General features: G+C 45.9%; 1 protein-coding gene and 1 pseudogene across 2 annotated transcripts in view; one reads left to right on the top strand and one right to left on the bottom strand.

Moving 5' to 3' along the window:
* The window catches only part of Eipr1 (EARP complex and GARP complex interacting protein 1), a 115,897-nt gene that overhangs the window by 51,218 nt on the left and 45,726 nt on the right, over positions 1–18,953 (bottom strand). The window contains exon 1 of one of the 2 annotated variants that reach the window (XM_028768868.1): positions 2,809–2,904. The exons of the other annotated variant lie outside the window; for it this stretch is intronic. The gene's annotated coding sequence lies outside the window, so the exon portion shown is untranslated. Of the gene's footprint in view, positions 1–2,808; positions 2,905–18,953 lie in introns of those variants that run through there. 2 annotated transcript variants of the gene reach the window in all.
* Positions 79–10,376, top strand: LOC114622336 (annotated as a pseudogene).

The raw sequence follows: 18,953 nt of genomic DNA, 5'->3' as shown, positions 1-18,953 counted from the left end.
CCAGGGGCTGAAGGAGTGAGTATTGGTCAAGTCTGGCCTATTTTGTGTGTCCATAAGCTAAGACTGGCATAAAAGGACATGAGGAAGAATGCGGAACCATGTGGCCTTCAGAGCCTCAAGTACTGCCTCTTTGGCCCTTTCCGGCTGTTGTACCCATGTCCTGTTATCAACTTCCAGCTTCGGGCACTAACCTTACTAGCACCCTCTACTCTGCACAACTGCACAGAGGGCTTGGTGCTCTTAGGAGAGACACCGAAAGGAGACTGCAGGAAGAAAGGTTAGCACAATGGGAGTCTTTAAGTGGGTCCCTATCCTAGGCCTCTCTGTACCCTCTGCTTTGGTCTGGTCAGTTATTCCCCAAGCTTCTCTACACAGGAGACAGTGTAGATAGCTTCTTGCCCACACCAGCCCTAGAAGGCCTTGTACCCGTGCCAGAGTTCCCATTCCCAATGAAGGCTGTCAGGGGGCTCCCAAGCTTCTGCGCCCCACAGACTTTTGGAAAGCAGTCAATGGCTTGCCTGGAAGAGGCAGACACGCTCTGGACTGTTCTGGCCCCAGGTTCTTTGGCCTCCTGGACCTGGACGACACTACTCCCCAGGTTCAACACCCGTTTCAAGGTCTCTTTTCCTTAGGTATCTTGGCATTAAAGTTTCCTTCAGCATAAGGTCAGCTACTTTCCTCTGGTAATTCTTCACGCAACTCTGCTATTTAATTTGCCATCTGCTTTACACCCAAACCAGAATGCACAGACCAGCAGGGTGCTGAACACCTCATATTACCTGCTTAACAGCAGCCACTAGGAGAGGAGGGTTTCCTCAGATGCCCAAGGAAAACAGGTACACAGGCGAGGTGAGGAGGCCCATGGAGTTCCCAGCATTATTACAATGACATCTCCGGTACCAATGGCCTGGAGTAGCATGGGGCATTTTTACCATTAAATAGTCAACTACTACTGTGGCCTTTTGGGGTTTGGAAGGTACCACTTGACTTGCTGACAGTGGGGCTCCACCCAGTGGCCTTCAAAGTTGGTAGTTATGCTTGAATCTTAGCATGCAGCATCATACTGGCATCCACAGGGTCAGAGAGCAAACCTGGACACCTTCAATGGGATACACCCAGCTAAATGCTAAGGTCTGAAACCCAAGGAGTGAGTGACCTTTACACACATCTTTTCCTGTCAAGGAACAGTCCAAGCCAGACGTGGCGGCAGACACCTGCAACTCTAGTACAGGGGTGGCTACTGGCAGATCTAGCCCTGGTCCTACTGAAAGAGAAGAAGCTCCATGACACAGGAAAGACTGTGTCACATGGTGAGTGTGGGCAACCCTGTTGGCCACAGGACAGGCAAACGCAGCCAGCCACCTATTCCACAGTGGACTTCTCATGCTCTGTAAGTACTATCCCTTCAAGAAGGTGCTGAAGGAGTGTGCTCATTCAGGACTGTCCTACACAATGCCCTGTGTCTCTGCTTCCTGGGGAGTCCTGAAGCCTGAGACTAAGAAGGAACCCTCCCTCAGCTTTCAGAGATCTGTCTCATACCCGGGTCTAACAGCCACTACATAGAAGGGCTGCTGAAAGAGACTGACGACAAATCCCAGGAGACAGAAGCCGGAGAGACCACCTGGACGCCCACACCCTCCAGACAAGGAGACAGTCAGAAACAGTGCCCTCCACCCACTGAGAGGCATGGACAGCACAGGCCCAGTCCCATGAGGAGCACTTGTGACTACACAGCAGGCCCCAGGAAGTCCTGCTCTGCTGCCAGCTGTGCCTAGGGCCTGACACGAACTGGCTATGCTCCATGGTGATCCTCAGTGACTAAGATCTGTGTTGCCTTAGTATCCATCAAGATGAAGGAGTCCCAATGTCCTGGATGAGGCCCTTCTTTCTGAAATAGTCAGTATGGTTTCTATCTGACAGTGATCAAGCTGGATATCTTAAGCAGAAGGTGGGCCTTCACAGACATTCACAGAGTAATTCAGAGGATGGTTACACTGGGGTGTGTCTAAGAGGTTAAGACATGTCCAAGTAAAAAGGACCACTAAGCAGCTTGACATCTACAGCTGAAGACTAGTGGCACATGCAAAGGATTGAAATTAATTTTGTCTTAGCGTGTTCAACAGTTTATTTTAGTTATCAACTGGAACTTCTGATGTTAGCAACACTGACAATAATTTGCCATAAAGTTACTAGACAGAAAGTTACTGCTGCACTGTCCATAAAGTTACTAGACAATGCATTAAATACATAGCTTACTTTCAAAAGACACAAGGACCACCACCAAGAGCAAAGACTAAAGCTAATCAGAAGAGTCAATCGTGAATACAGCTATCCTATCAGTACTGGTCCCTCCTGAGACCCTAGGACTCACACACAGCAGGAAATTAAGCTGCAGCCACAGAGAGACAGTTGGAACTGAGACCCCTACATGATGACCAAGGCTCCTAGATTAAAGCCTGAGCTAGGAAAGACGACTCTCAGATGTTATTGGAACCATTAAGAAGAACATGTCTATCCCCTATATAGACACTACTTTCTATTCTGAGGAAGTGTAACTTATATGGGTCCTTTAAAACTTTGATGTGCGGGGAGGGGTGCACCGAAAGATGGCTCAGTGGGTAAAAGTGGTTGCTACCAAACTTGGCAACCTGAGTTCAATCCCTGAAACCACATGGTAGAAGACAACTGACTCCTACAAGTTGTCCTCTGCCCTCTGACACATTCTGTGGCATGCATAGAATAGCAGCATACCATGACATGTGTGCACACCCCACACCCCACACCAGCCCATTACAAATAAATACTTACTCCTTTGAGTTTGTTTTCAGAATTCTACGGTAGGAACTCAAGAGTAGGGATGAGAGTGGCAGAGTGAAGAGGAGCATGCAGTCTAGAGCCCCAACTGCCACTTCCTGGCAAGAAAAAGCAAAGGTAATCAGACAGCCCTGGGGAAGAGGCTGGCCATCTACCTACAGGACGTGCCCACAGCTCTTGCAAGCCTAAAGTGGCAGTGAGGGTTACAGTGAACTGGTAACTTCTGCTTCATGAGTGGTCAGCAGTGGAGAGGAATTTGTCTTGACTTCCATGTCTGAGGCTGCGGCTGGGCAACATCTAAAGAGGGAGAATAGTCGAGCTACACTGAGGGCCTGAGGAGAGGAGCAATCATAAGTTAGGGCCTGTGGCTAAGTCTGTGGGGTACTGTCTTGATTAGACTGATGCAGAAGGGCCAGCCCACTGTGGCTGGTGTCACCACCTGGCAGGTGGCTCTGGGTGGTATAAGAAAGCAAGCTAACTAACAAGCCATGGAAGAAAAAATAGTAAGCAGCATGGTCTCTGCTTCAGCTTCTGCCTCTCAGTTCCTTTCTTGAGCTTCTGCCCTGGCTTCCCTCAGTGACAGACTATAAACTATGAGATGAAGTAAGCCCATTCTTCCTCAAGTTGCTTTTGGTCATGTGTTCATCACAGTGACAGAAACAAACAGGACAGGTGGTAAACAATAACTGTCAACCTGACAGGATGTACAAGGGCCTAAAACATAAGCCTTGGGGCTTGTCTATAAAGGAGTTTCTGCTCTGGGTTAGTTGAGACAGACTGGCAGTGTCACTCCATAGACTGGGCTCCTAGACTGAATAAAAAGGAAATGATGAGGTGTCATAGTTCCTTTTCTAGAACGTGACGACTAAGACAACTTATAGAAGAAAGAGTTTATCTAGGGTTTCAAGAATTAGAGTCCATGGTAGACGAACAAAGGCGTGAGGGCAGGAGTATCTGGTCACTTACATCTTAAATCTGCAAGTAACAGGCTGAGGAAGAGACACTGGGAATGACACATTTTGAAACATCAAACCTTGCCCTCAGCAGCACACCTTCTCCAACGAGACCACACCCCCTAATCCTTCCCAAACCATTCCAGTAACTGAGAACCAAGTGTTCAAACAGATGAGCATATGGGGCCACTCTCCTTCCAACCACCACATGAGCTGAGCACCAGCACTTGCCACTCTGCTTCCTGACTGCAGATGCAGGGAGACCAGGGCCTCATACTCCTGCCACCACGAAGGGCTGTACCTCCAACTGTGAGTGGCTTTTCTTTGGAGGTTACTGCTATTGCAGCAGTTTGTTTTCTCTCCTGCGGTACAGGGGATTTCCTTTAGGGAGGGTGAGCATTTTGTCAAAACAACAGGAACTGCAACTGATATGAACTCAATGGAAAAAAAAGGCACAGTGAGAAATGGAATCAGTGAAACACATCAAGAAGAGATTATTGGGTGAAAAATACAGACAAGGAAATACTAAACTTAGGGATCAAAAAACAAGCAAGAATGTCCAGTTAAATTTGAATTTTATAAAACTACTGGATGTTACAGTAATGAGTAAAGCAGTCATATGGGGAGGCATGAGCAGAGCATCTAAAAACTCTGGGACATGGTCAGGACACCAGACCTAAGAACCCAATCCTAAGCAGTAGCTGAGATAAAGACTAAAGACATATAAAATATATTCAATTAAATTAGAGCAGAAACTTCCCTAAATCTGAGTTAAAAGTTTAAATTGTCTTCTTTTTAATTATATATACATATATACAGGGGAGGAGCTGTACATGAGTGTAGGCATCCAAAGAGACCAGATAGATCAGATGCTCCTGAAGTTATAATAGGCGGTTGTGAACTACCCAACATGGGTGCTGGGATTCAACACCACATCGTCTGCAAGAGCAAACAGTACATGTTCTTAACGACTAGATACCTTGCCAGCCCCAAGTTTACAAGTCCACCAACTTAGATGTTTTCATCATCTCTATAAAATAATGGTGATGGATCAGAGGAAATAAAAAACAGTAGGGACCCCAAATCATAAATGAGAAATCTCAAGACTGAACTCCTGCCTCCTCTGTTCACCTGGTTCTCCCTGAGATGTGCCTGCCTGTGGTCCTGAACTGCTTCTAAGAACAACAGCTTATTTATCTTCATATTTAGTGCTTGATGTGATCTATTGACCTTTTAACTAATTAAAAAAAAAAAAAAAGAGTGTACTGGAAATGTAGTCTCTTAGGCTGGGAGGAACTACTGATGACAGAGTTTGGAGCCTGAATTACTCCTCTCACCCATGTAAATAAGATATCCTTTCGAGTCTCCCCAGTTTGAACCCTGACCCTGAGTAATACATTCCTGGATGAACATTGTACTTCCTTCAGCTGTAGTACAAGAGGCACACCCAACCAGGCTCTGGACTCATACATTCTCTCCCAACCTCTCAAACCCCTCTTTTCCACTCCTCCTACTCCTACTCCTACTCCTCTCCCTCCCACCCATTCTCCCTCTCCCTCTGCAGAGAACTGAAGCCAGTACCTTCTGAAGTGTCTTCCAGTGAACTGCAGCCTCAGGCCCTGGCAGCTTTCCTGAATCTGGGGAGACTTGTACACAACAGATCATGAGCTGCTGTTGCCCTTGCTGCTTATGTAGAAGCAATAATTCTGCTTCCCATAAAAGAAGGTGAGAGAGAAGAAAGGGGGAAGGCTGGGAGAGAGAGAAATAACCTACGCTGTAGGTAGCCCCAGGCATTTTCCAGAACCCAGAACTCACTGTGGCTGGAGGAACACACCCACAAGTCATCCTCAATCCTACAGAGGCAGAGCAGCCTGTTGGGAGCTTATGCAAAACATGATAAAACTTTAAACAAAGCTGAGCTTGAGTGAGAGCTGGCCAAAGAAAGGACAGAACGGAACTGCAGCCCCAGTGACCTCAGACACCACAATCTTAAAGATAGTCAAGTGAATGATGGAATACAAATATGAGTGAATAACAATACTGCCAAAGTTTAAAAGAAGCCTTTTGAGATTTTTGGTTTTTTTTTTTTTAAGAGTTAAGTGAAGAATCTAGAAATAAAAATGACAGTTATTTTAAAAATCTCACTTGGCAATTTAACAGCAGTTCAAAAATCTCTGTGATTGAAACCCATTGAAATAAAGACGTCAAGAAAGCATTGGACACAACACAGGAAACTAAGGAGGTGGCACTAAAGAAACAGGGTGCTGTGACAGCTGCCACACAATTAAATAGGGCATAAGGGAAAAATCAGTGACACCAAGGCCTGAAAGCTTTACAGAATCTTAAGAGAGAAAGAGAGATGCACGAGTTCTCTGGGTCAGAGAGTAGACAATTTCCAGTCAGCATAACTAAAAGCAAATCCATTCCTGGACTAGCTATAGAAAAGAGCAGAGCCTCCAAGAAAAGACAAAATCTCAACATGGCAGACCTGTGAGTAGCTTGAAGCTGGCTTCTCTGGAGGAACAGGGAGTCCAGAGCAGTACATTCCAGGCCACACAAAGGGTGCCCAGTCAGCAGAGCAAGACACTCAAGAAACCCAGCTTTACCTGTGCCCACAATCCCAGCACATACAAGACAAAGACCGAGGAGTTCTCCGGCAGCCTAGGGTACATAGGGAGACCCTGTCTCAACCCTCCCTACCCAAAAGAGAACCACAGGCTTTCTCAGGTTAGTGGAAGCTTTAGAATTGCTCCCTGAAGATCCTCTGAAGGCAGCTTCTAAGACACCCAAAAAAAGAGGCACCATGACCCCAGAAGGAAGGCCTCAAGTGACAGCTAAGAAAAACCAATGGCAACAACTGAGACAGCATCTAGACATGGAGAATTGTGATGAGAATAGTTATTTTAATTCTGAGGTTGATGAAGATGAAATTTAAAACTTTTCCAACAATGTATGGGGTAGGGGTGCAGAGACATTCTCGCTTCTTACACTGTGGGTGAAGGAAGGCAGGGACTATTTAACTATTTAAGTTTTACGTTCAATATGAACAATAAACTTCAAGAATAACCACTTAAAGAGCCGAAAAGCAGCAAGTAACTGTACAGAGCAACAAAGGACTACTTAAGGCTCACAACCACTCAAGAAGTCAGAATAACAAAGCTCATATAATATCAGATGAGAGAAATTCCACGATCACCACGTTGTAATGAGCTAACTCATCAGCTACAGACTGCCAGACAGTTTGTAAAAGCTAGCACACTAGGACAGGAGCTAGCTCTGAGGGAAAAGACCTCTAAGCCTGACTTCTCAAGTCAGTCCCGGGAGCCTACAGGCGTGGGAGGAGATGAATGACTCCTGAAAGTTGTCCTTGTAGCCCCCTGACCAGCACACACATAGTAGATAAACAAATATTAAAAAAAAAAAAGCCAGTGAAACATTCTTTTCAAGAAATAACCCTAAAACTTAAGGACACAGAGAGCCAACAAGAGATGATAAAGTCCTGGGACCAGCCATAACCAAAGTTTCAGTTCACTAGAAATATACAGAAATCCTTTAAAGATAATTCTGATCTCATTTAGTTGTGAGACAACATCATGATATAAAGCCCCCCTGTTTTCAATCCATCCCCCTTTCCTCTGCCTCCCACATACTGGGGTTACGGGTATGTGTCTCTGAACTTAAGCTTGGTTTAAGTGTTTGATAAAACTGTAACCAAATTAATTCACAGGAAATGAGAGAGCCATTAAGACTCCCCTTTCATTAATTGAGATTCGATGGGAAAACTTAAGGCTTCACAAGAATTGAACATAACTTTTCTCAAACATAAATATAACATATAAAGAGTCATAAATAAGGCACCAAAAACTTCAAACACTTGGCAGACAATCACATTTTATTTTTCATGAATGTCTCTACCATGGGAAACAGACTCTACATCACATTGTAATGTTTGAAAACCACCAGGAAAGATTAAGAGACTGGGGAAATCTTTTATCTTCAAAGATACACCTTCCTCTAAAAGGCCCCAGCAAACAGAGCTGACCATGGAAGCAAGAAAGAAGCCATTACCTCGCAGTGTGATACCTGCTGTCTTTAGACACCTAATGCCAGCCATACAACTACAGACAAAGCAGCTGCACACAAGGATAGAGCACAGGCAGAACTGGGCTCAGGGCCCTAGCCAGATGTTAGCTAATACCACAGCATCCACAGGTGCCAATGACCTGTCCCAAAATATCAGGGCAAGCAGTGAACAGCCCACACTAGACTAAGGAAGCCACTCAGCTGGGTAGACAACACTAGTACTTACAGACATGTTTTCAAGACAAATGCACTCTGTTTTCAAAATGGCCATTTAGGGTGAGGATTGAGTGTTTACTTCCTTGTTGTTGCAAATGGTATACATGGGATTTATAAGATGCTTCCTTCGTGATTTATTGGAGATACAGTACCTTCTCTGACAGACTCCACAGTCATTCATAGTGAGTGTGCTGAGGTCCTGTGATAACAGGCACGTAGTGCACAGGCCTCTCATCCATAGCAAATGCTGCTTCCCAAGGAACCTAAGAGGCGGCCCACAGAAATGGAAGGCCATCTTCCTGCTACTCTAAAGGAGTGTTTGTCTAAAGTGGGAGAAGCCCAGGCCACCATCTCCTTTCCTCCAGTAACCCATAACCTTGGATCTACCAGCACAGGCAAAACAGTGTCCTCCACTTGAGTTTGCCAACTGCTCTAAAGCTGGGACTGACATCCCCTAATCCCTGCTTCACGTCGACTGTTCCAAACTGTCCAGGGACAGTTGTGCTTGTGGGTCTCTGCAACTGTGCTGGGTGCTGTGGGAAACACTTGAGGACCTCAGGATCACTTGTCACAGACAATGTTCTCTGTTGGTACATCCTGGGTGGACAGCTTCCTATGAGTTCCAGTTGTTCAATGATGGAAATATGGCTCAACGATTCCAAAAACCTGATGCTCTTGAAAACCCTACATTAAGTTCCCTGTACCCACAGAGGACTTCTCAAAACTACCTGTGACTTCAGGGAATCTGATGCCCTTTTCTAGCCTCCAAGGGAACGTGTGTGTGTGTGTGTGTGTGTGTGGTGTGTGTGTGTGTATGTGTGTGGTGTGTGTGTGTGTGTGTGTGTGTATGTTCTTCAAAAAATAGTAAGTAAAGGGCTGGAGAGATGGCTCAGAGGTTAAGACCACTGGTTGCTCTTCCAGAGGTCCTGAGTTCACTTTCCAGCAACCACATGGGGGGTCACAACCATTTGCAATGGGATCTGATGCCCTCTTCTGATGTGTCTGAAGACAGCTACAGTGTACTCACATAAATAAATCTTTAAAAAATATAGTATGTAAAAATAAATCCCTATTGTCTTAACAAAAATGTAAGTATAGCTAACGTTAAAAATAGCAGCATGAATACAGGGAAAAGAAACAAGAACAACTGTATTATTAGACTTAAGACACCGGCATTGTCACTGGCATATTGGCTATCTGAAATACCCCTAGAGTTATATATATTTTATACTTTTAGCAATATAATGAGGAGTCACCTGGGGAACAAGATGACAATAAAATTATGACATAGACACTGTGATTATACATTACAATTTGATCCAGTGGTAGAATCCTGTATCAATACTCCAGCAGAGCTCTCTGATTCCTCTGAGAAGATGAATCCTACCAATATCTGAGCCCAAGTTCTTAGTCCACCTGAACTTCTGCTCAACTGACAAGACCCATTTATACCAGCTGTGTGTTGTCTTAGTTAAATACTGATTTAAAATACCAAAGAGAAGTTTCTGCAAAAACAATGTACAATGTTCTTAAAAGCCTCAGTAATAGCAAGCTATTAAAAAAAATTCTGCCTACTTAGAAAACAAAAACAATAGAAAACAAATAGAAAACGCATACAGGGGTGCCCGTTCCTTTCCGTTCAGCCATTCTCCTGAATAAGAAGCAGCCGTGGCACCCAGCCGAAATGGCATGATCCTGATGCCCCACTTCCACAAGGATTAGCAGCAGAGAGTGGACACATAGTTCAACCAGGTGGCTCGCAAGATCCACAGCCGCAAGGCCCAGCAGGAGAAAGCGTATCGCATTGCCCCTCATCCTGCGTCGGTCCCATCAGGCCCATCATGAGGTGCCCTACAGTTAGATACCACACCAAGGTCCAGGCTGGACCTTGGCAGGGGCTTCAGCCTGGAAGAACTCAAGGTGGCTGGTATCCACAAGAAAATGGCTCACACCACCGGCATCTCTGTGGACCCAAGGAGGCGAAACAAATCCATGGAATCACTGCAGGCCACTGTGCAGTGGCTGAAGGAGTACTGCTCCAAGCTCATACTTTTCCCTAGGAAGCCTTCTGCTCCAAAGAAGGGAGACAGTTCTGCTGAAGAACTTAAACTGGCCACCCAGCTGACAGGACCCGTGATGCCCATCTGGAATGTGTACAAAAAGAGAAAGGTCAGAGTCATCCCGGGAGAAGAGAAGAACTTTAAGGCTTTTGCCAGTCTCCGAATGGCCCGTGCCAATGCTCGGCTCTTTGGCATCCAAGCAAAAAGAGCGAAGGAAGCTGCAGAGCAGGATGTTGGGAAGAAAAAGTAATATGCAGTTGGAGAGTTGCAATAAATTTTCCAAAAAGCAAAAAACAAAAACAAACCAGGGGCAGGAGTCACAACAGCAGAGCCTCGACATTCAGGCTGTGTGTCCCCTCTTAGAGGCTCTACAACTAAAACTGGAAAGCCAAAGAGGGGTTTTATGGGAAGAGTTATGAAAAAGGGAGCTACAGATGCAGGAGACAGGACTCAGTAGAATGTCTTGATCTCTATCACAGATAAACAGCATAAGAATTCTGACAACCAGGGCTGAAGAGATAGCTCCACAGTTAATGTATATGTGTATATGTGTATACGTGTATATGTGTATATGTGTATATGTGCAGTGCACTTATAGAGGATCCAGGTTCCATTCCCAGGACCCATGTGCTGGCTCTCTCCAGCCTCTAACTCTAGCTCCAGGGAAAGTCCAATGCCCCAGCCTCCATGTCCACAGCCATACACAGGCACATACACACATACACAAAATTTAAAAATAAGTAAGTAACCAATGACATGAACACACATTACCTAAAACAATGGAGTTACGAGAGTTACCAAATAAATGCTTGGCAAACACTAATGCTTATAGGGAAGGGGACAACCTGCCCATGGTTTGCTGTCTCTTCTTAGGTAGTTGACCAGCCTCGGTTGATGAGTGAGGGCCTATGTGTCTCGTGACTGTGTGGGGTCATTTGGGGGATGCTCCATCTGATCTTGCTAATATCTTATAAAATCTTGGCTCTGTCACACAACCTCTGTGAAGGCAGCTATCTTGTGTGTGAGCCCAAGGACTACACAGAAGACAAGAGAAGTAAAAAGCACACTACTAAGAGTCCTTCCTCTCCTTCACTGCTCTGTCTCTGAGCTGGAGCATCACTGCCTAGCATATGGAGCAAAGGTAAACAATTGTAACTGCTCTGGCTCCCCTGCCCCACCTCCACAGGCTTTACTGAAACTGCATCCTTAGTCATTCCTGAGATTATCAGGAGTGCACCTGCAGCTGCAGTATGCCTCAGGACAGCTCTGAAGCTTGACTCCAACTCCTTTCTAGTGATAATGCCCAGAGGTCTGGAGGAGTCAAACAAGAGCAACAGGCAGGCTGGTGGCCGAGCCATCTACAGCCTCTCCTCTCCAACCCAGGCTGCTCTGCCTTCTCCAGACTTCTGATTTCCTACCTGAGCCACATGAACATGTCTCCACCCACACAGGCTCTGAGAATGGCCTCTAACAGAGTTGCAGTGCCCAGGGCCCTGTCTTCTTTGATCACAGTTCCTATTTCACTACTCCCTAGACCTGCAGGACATCTGGAAGGGAATAGGTCAAGACATAGCTGGATTCAACCATAGAGCAGAACAGGCTAGCAGCCAAGAGTGTTCTCTCAGGGATGGTGAAACATCTCAGTCAGTAAAGTGCTTATGTTGCAAATGAAAGCCTGAGTCTGAGAATCAGGTAAAAGGTTCCCAGAGCTGGGGAGGCAGAGACAGATAAAGAAACACTGAGGCTTGCTGGCCTCGGTCTACTTGGCAAGCTCTAGGCCTGGCCTATCAGAGATATCTCCTTCTCCCCAATAACTCCTCCTCCTGGAGCTAGAGCTGGAGGCTGTTGCAAGCCTGCTGACATGGGTACTGGAAACGGAACCTGGATCCTCTATGGCTGCATCCTCTTGGACATGAAGTAGCAATGTTAACATTCTGGCTCTGTTATTCGCTTCCAACTTTTCATGTACAGGTTAACCTATTCCCATAGATCTCTCTTCCAGCCACTTCTTTAATGGAGCTGGAAGGAAGATGGTAGCTCTCTCCCTGAGCTGAGCCTGATTCAAGGAGCCCTGGCTATTGGAAAGGTTTGCCCTTCTAGAAACAGGGTATATGCAGGATGCAAATGTCTCCAGAGGATGGAACAGACAAAGAGTGTGAGTGTTTCACCTGCACTGACACCCTGATACCTGGTCTGGCCTGATGGAGATGCCATGCCCAGAACAGGAACTATCTAGTCTCCACCCCAGCCAAATGAGGTAATCTGGCACGTGAAGCAGAAGAGATTGACACATGGTTAATACATACATCTGCCTGCTCTCTAGAGCAAACCTCAATAACTTTAAAAAAAAAAAAAAAAAAAGGACAGTGGCATCCAGAAAATGTCAAACTATTTGCTCTCTGGAGAGCATTCTTGTTACAGAGAAATGGTGGGTCTGCAGCATGAGCTGAAGCATCAGATCTGAGAGATAAGGTTTTACACTGATCAGAGCACTACTCAGGCACTCAGCCATGTCAGACATTAATTAACACCCTTGCAAAAAAAAAAAAAATCACACCTTCATTCTTTGAAAATATAACGATTTGCAGACTGTCATGTTTAGGTTTCTACTATTTTTCCTTGGGCTGAAATACCAAAAAATACTCTTATAAAAATAGCCACTTGATACAATTTACACATAAAAAATCTTAGTTTTCTAAGTAAATACAAGGAAAGTTGTTCCATCTAGTACAAAGAAGGTGTACAGGGCAGCCATCAAGAAGGTCCACTTGGCCATCAAAGGAAGCACATTATATTTCTGGCTTCTGCTCATCAGCTGTCTGACCACAAGCAAGCTACTCCGGCAAGTTCATAGGTGCCTTTGCCTGCAAAATGTAGACAGGTCTCAATCTCTGGGGACTTTGGAAAAAAGAAAGGAAAAATGAGCATCCTTGTCCCATGCTTGAGACAGGCTGACAGCAAAAGAAACAGGTCACAGGAAGGGCCAGTAACTCACACAAGAAGTCAGTGTAAGGGCAGCTCCACCAAGCCTGTGCAAGCAAACAGACCACAGCAGAGAACAGTATGGAAGATGTCTTAGTTAGGGTTTCCACTGTGTGAAGAGACACCATGACCATGACAACCCTTAGGACAACATTTAATTGGAACTGGCTTATAGTTTCAGAGGTTCAGTCCATTATCAGCATGGTAGGAAGCATGGCATCATCCAGGCATACTTGGTGCTTGAGAAGGAGCTGAGAGCTCTACATCTTGATCCGAAGACAACCAGGAAGAGACTATCTTCTACAGGCAGAAGGAGAAAGGTCTCTTCCACCCTGGGTGGAGCTTAAACATAAGACCTCAAAAGCCCAGATCCACAGCGCCACACTTCCTCCAACAAGACCACACCTACTCCTACAAGGCCACACCTCCTAATAATACCACTTCCATGGGCCAACCATATTCAAACCACCAAAGAAGGGAACCAGCAGGTCAGCCCTACATGGAGGTAGGGAGCATGGCTCTGTGCCACAACAGCCCCCACTGATGGTAACAAATGGGAGGTCCCAGGATTACAGCTCATAGCAGCACCTGGAAAGGGAGCCTCTTACTTACTGTGTCCTGCTGCAGCCTGTAGCTTATAGCTAACCTTTCCCTCTCCCTTTGGTAAAGGGAGAGAAAAGCAGTATAAAATCAGCTTTCCATATAGTCAGTCCATGGACCATCATTTTTTTCTTTTGTAATCTCTTTAAAATAATAATAAAGCCAGGTAAAGACACTTGCCACCAAATCTGATGTCTGGAGTTCAATCTTTAGGTCCTACATGGTGGAAGAGTGCTGATTCCCACAGGGTGTCCACTGACCTCTCCACACACGCCCCAGCAATCACACACATTCATACATAAACACGCACAAAATAAATACATGTAAATTTTTTTAAATAAAATAGAAAAGGGAAGTGATGTGGCTGATTCCTTTGTGGTTTTTCAAGTTGGTGGGAGAAGCGACACCCCATATGGCCAGTCTTATGCTGCAACCTCCTGTTAAGCCTGTTTAGTGCATTGACAAAGTCTATTCATGTCATCCTTCCTCTTCACACACTTTATATTGTTATCCACATCCTCTAATGGGTCAAGAAAACTGCAAAGAAGTTATACATGGACACTGACTCCCTGGGAGGGGCTGGGGACTAGGTTAGACTCCATGTAGCACTCCTCCTTCCCCCGGCTGTCTCAGGGAGGATTGGTTCACTTTGGACGAACTGTATTAGCTGACAGCTTGCAAAGATTCTTCTGACCCCAGGCCTAGGAGAAAGGGAACATTCATGTCATCAAATAAATGGCACTGGGAGGATGTGGCATTCCCACATCTCAGAGCTCCACCTAGGCAGATGCTTTTGTGCCCTGAGTGACCTGTCTCCCTCACTGAAAGTGAGGAGGCTGACAGCAACCAGGCTACCTGGCTCACTCCCATGAGCATGTCCACAGTTGAGAAAAGCTCCTGAGGAGACAGTGTGGCTGCTCTCTGACCTTTTCTAGCCTTGCTCCAAGTCTAGCAGTAACAAGCAAGCCCTTCTGCTTTAGAGATGCTCTTCTTCGATTCCATCAAAGGTTTCCACAAGCACAGCTTCAACATGACAACACCCACTGAGACACAGAAAGAGAGACAGTAGGCCTGTGTTCAGGAGCACTCCAGGGCAGATGGCGCCTCTAGCCACCATTCATTCACCTGTCTCAGCTATGTACCGAGGATCTGGGTTCTGCAGTTCCATGAGTGGCTCCCCTCATCTCCACTCACCTGTCCACTCAGGGTCTGGGTTCTGCAAGTGCATGACCTGCACCACTGCAGGGATCCTGCTCTCATCCCACCGTTATGTCTACGAATCACCCACCTGACCCTACTCAACATTGTTCCTTAAGCCAGTCTTTTATTAGGGACTAAGCACTATCAAACTGCCCCTTGGCACACAGAGAAAAGGACCAGAGACAAAACAGTTCCTTCAAAAACATACCTCTAAAGCCTACTTTCTCCAAACAGACCCAGCCCCCAGTTGTCCACTTAAGCTATGAACTCTCTAGAAGTTAGTAAACTCAAGATCCAGTCTCCTCAGCCAGCTAGGACCATACCTCAGATATTGTGCTTGGAAGAGTCTCAAAAGCAAATTGTCACCAAAGTGTGACAGTGCTCACTGGGGACAATGACCTGTCTTTGCCCCTATGACTACAACTAGTTACACTACTTACATCTACTTTGGCACATGTGAGATCATGATTTGGCTCATACTCATGATAGACGTCTACATCGTAACTGAAAAGGGAAGAAATCGCATCTCTCTTTTTACACAAAGATGTCTCTGGTTTGGGCCCACCCCGACCCTCACAGCATTGTTAGTCCTGCTGAACATCACCAACTGGAGCCCACATTCCTGAAAGGCAGGGGGGTCACAGGCAGTTCTGAGGTGGGCTGGCTTGTGTGCACGTATGCACTTACAGGAGGTCTACAGCCTCAGGAAGGAGGACAGAGAGAATGAGAAGGAATCGGGGCACACCTCTTCAGAGACAGCCACACAGGAAAAGCTCAGCAGAGGTATGCCAGCCATATGGGACAAAGCCTAGATCACAGCAAAGTCTTGCAAGTTCCCTTCGTGTAACCAATTCCAAAACAGTGCTGATTCCCTGAACTGTCACACAGTGTGAATAAAATTCATCCTTGTCCATCTCAATATCCTGAAATTGAAATTCAATGCTGAAATTTGATTCCAAAATAAACCATTTAAAGATTCTATACTCTTTTCAAATATACTATTTATTTCAACTCTCTATAGATGAGTCAAAAAGAAAGAGGAAAAAAGTAACACATTATTTTAAAAGAAAAAGGGATTAAGCCATAGATCTCTGTTAGCCAAAAAAGACTCCTTATTAAGGATATAAGTGATGATGAAACAGTCCAGTCGGGAGCCAGTATGCTGCTGGACAGAGGCAGAGGTGTCATGCTCAGCAAAACATGCCTCGGGGAGCAGCACTGGAAGGAACAAACGGCAGCAAGGACCTGGTCTATGAAACCTCCAGTGAAAGCTCATAAACACCAAGGTTCATGTAACACCCCCACCAGAACCCCTGGCCACACACTACCATCCCTCTATGCCAGTCAAGAAGGACCTGTATTGTTCAGGAGCTTGGTCTGAGGGGTCATCCCTCGCTCACAGCAGCAGTGCCTACACTGGGGACCCCACACATGAGCCTGATAACTGTAGGTGGACACAGCTGACAAGCGATGAACTCTGCCCTCTGGCCTGTGGTCTGGAGCAAAGAGACCTGTCATGGGCTCCCACTAGATGCCATTTCCTCTTATCTCCTCCCTCCCACACTGTGCACATCTAACCAAAAACAGAGCTGCACCTCAATTCCCTCCAGTTTAACCTTGGAGCTGACGGCTAAGGTGTCTACTCCCCACCCCACAGAGTGGTGCAGACTGTAAAACCAGCTCTTGGCTGGTGTGTACTCTGACAGGGCAGAGCCAGAAGCCATGCTGCCCAGGGAACAGCTGCTGAAGGGTGAGCTGCAAGGCTGTGCTCCACTGGGCACCTCTGCTCTTCTCAGAGAAGCCAGGAAGACCCAGCTGGTGCCTATTAATGCTTTCCAGCACAAGAACAAGGGGACTTGCAGGAGCCCCACCCTTCCCACTGACAAAAAGGCTGTGTGGCTGCCCACTAATGAGCCCAGTGTCCCTCACACTCCAGGCCACATGCAGAGGTATGAAGAAATAATCACCTCCAGGACGAGCCCTGATTATTCTCAACAGCACCTGTTCAATGAAACAACAGAAGTAGCAGCCAGCACACCTACAGCTTGAGCAGCCCTTCCAGTGCTTTTCATTATTGCAGTTATTTACTGCATTTTACAGGCCTTCCACCCCAATTTGTCTTTCACCATGTATGTAGTCCTCACTCAAAAGCATTCAAAACACATAAGCCGTGCCATTGTGTGCAGTCCTGGGAGCCCAGCTGCCCCTGGCCTGTGCTCCCTGCTTTTCTCAGTTATCAGGGAGGTAACTAGGAGAGGTCTCCCTGGGCAGAGGCTTACCCTGCCCCACTTCCTTCGGTGCACTGAGCCAGTCTGAATAGCTAGTTAGGCAACATCCAGCTCTCACACCCCTAGAGACTGGCTAACATCACACTCTGTCTCTTCATTCTATCACCCATGAAGCTGCTAGTTCTGTGTGCAGTGTGTGTGTCTGAGTCTGTCTGTGCTTGTGTATGTGTCTCTGTGTGTCTGTGTATGTATATCTCTATGTGTATGCATGCATGCATATGTATATATGTAAAGGAGTGTTACTGGAAATGGAATCCTGAGCCACATACCTGCAAGTCAAGCTCTTTACCACTGAGTCACAACTCTATAACCATCCATCAAAAGAGCACTAGTTACATTATAGAGTATTTCACACTACCAGAGGACCTGGCCACCTTGGAACAAGCTGGGCAGTCCAGCCAGCCAGGGATTCTGTAACCACACATACCAGAGATCCCAGCCTAGAAGAAGGATCTAGTCACAGAAAGGGCTAAAATCAGGAGCCACAGTCCATGACACAAGACAACAGCCACCTGATTCCCAACAGGCACTACAATGGCTGTTCAGTTTTAAGAATATCAACCTCAGGGGTGGAGAGCTGGCACTGAGGTTAAGAGCACTTGTTCTCACAGAGGTCTCAGGTTAAATTCCTACTATCAACAAAGTGACTCACGACCTTTCGTAACTCCAGTCCCAGAGGTTGATATCCTCTTCTGACCTCCCAGGGCACAAGACAAGCATGTAGCATACATGTACACGTACAGGAAAAACACACATATAATAATAATAATAATAATAATAATAATAATAATAATAAAATCTAGCTGAGCAATAGTGGCGCTCGTCTTTAATCCCAGTACCCAGCAGGCAGAGGCAGGGGGTCGCTGTGAGTTTGAAGCCATCCTAGCCTACAGAGCTAGTTCTAAGATAGCCAAGGCTACATTAAAAAAAAAAAAAAAAGTCAAAAAGTCAAATTCATATAAAAGGCAAAAGTGGTTTTGAGAAGGCTAGGCTGATTCCATGACAGAGTTCATACTGGCAGTTAAGGAGACGAGGCCTAAGAACTGGGCAAGCCCAGGCAAGCCCAGGCAAGTCAAGTACTAATAGAAAAAAACCCAGGCTCCAATCTTCACGCCTGATAATGGTTCCGGAGTGTCGAGAGATAGAGTAAGTAAGAGAAAGCTCATCTGCCCCAGAATTCCAATGTGCTTTTAAATTGAGCCTGCGAGCTCACTTAGTTGTCTCTCTATCTTGGTAATGGGAGACCCCAGCAAGGTGGACTTCTGCAGGATAAAACACTCTTTTCATTTACATACTATTTGAGTCCAGGGTATCATTCTTTGTAGAATCATGGACCCTTACAGATTTAAATGTCTGCCTTCATGTACACATTGTGTGGATGTTGTTGAAAGCCTCCATGTACCTCCAGCTATCAGAGTCTGCACTTCAGAAAGAAGGACACACACCTCCAGAGCTGGCTTCCTATGAGAGACAGCCTGAACATATAGAAAACCAGGGAGTGGGCATACTGTGTTTAATGATGTTCTAGTCTGTATCCAGGGGATGTCTATTTTTATCTCAGAAACACCTGGGCGTTTTCCTGAGCAAACGTAAAGACAGTTTTCCAGAGAGTGGGGCATCTTTTAGTCAGGGATCCCAACAGCACATAAATCAGTGACTGCCTAATCCTGTACACATAAAGTGTACATAAAGTTGTCCTAGAGTACCCTTGGGGCTCGGTGCCTGTGGTGGTTTGAATAAGAATGGCCCCCATAGGC

Source organism: Grammomys surdaster, unplaced genomic scaffold, assembly GCF_004785775.1.
Source record: "Grammomys surdaster isolate TR1022 unplaced genomic scaffold, NIH_TR_1.0 188, whole genome shotgun sequence".
NCBI classification, from domain to species: Eukaryota; Metazoa; Chordata; class Mammalia; order Rodentia; family Muridae; genus Grammomys; species Grammomys surdaster.
The sequence above is the reverse complement of the archived record's forward strand: the minus strand, read 5'-3'. Positions and strand labels throughout refer to the sequence as shown.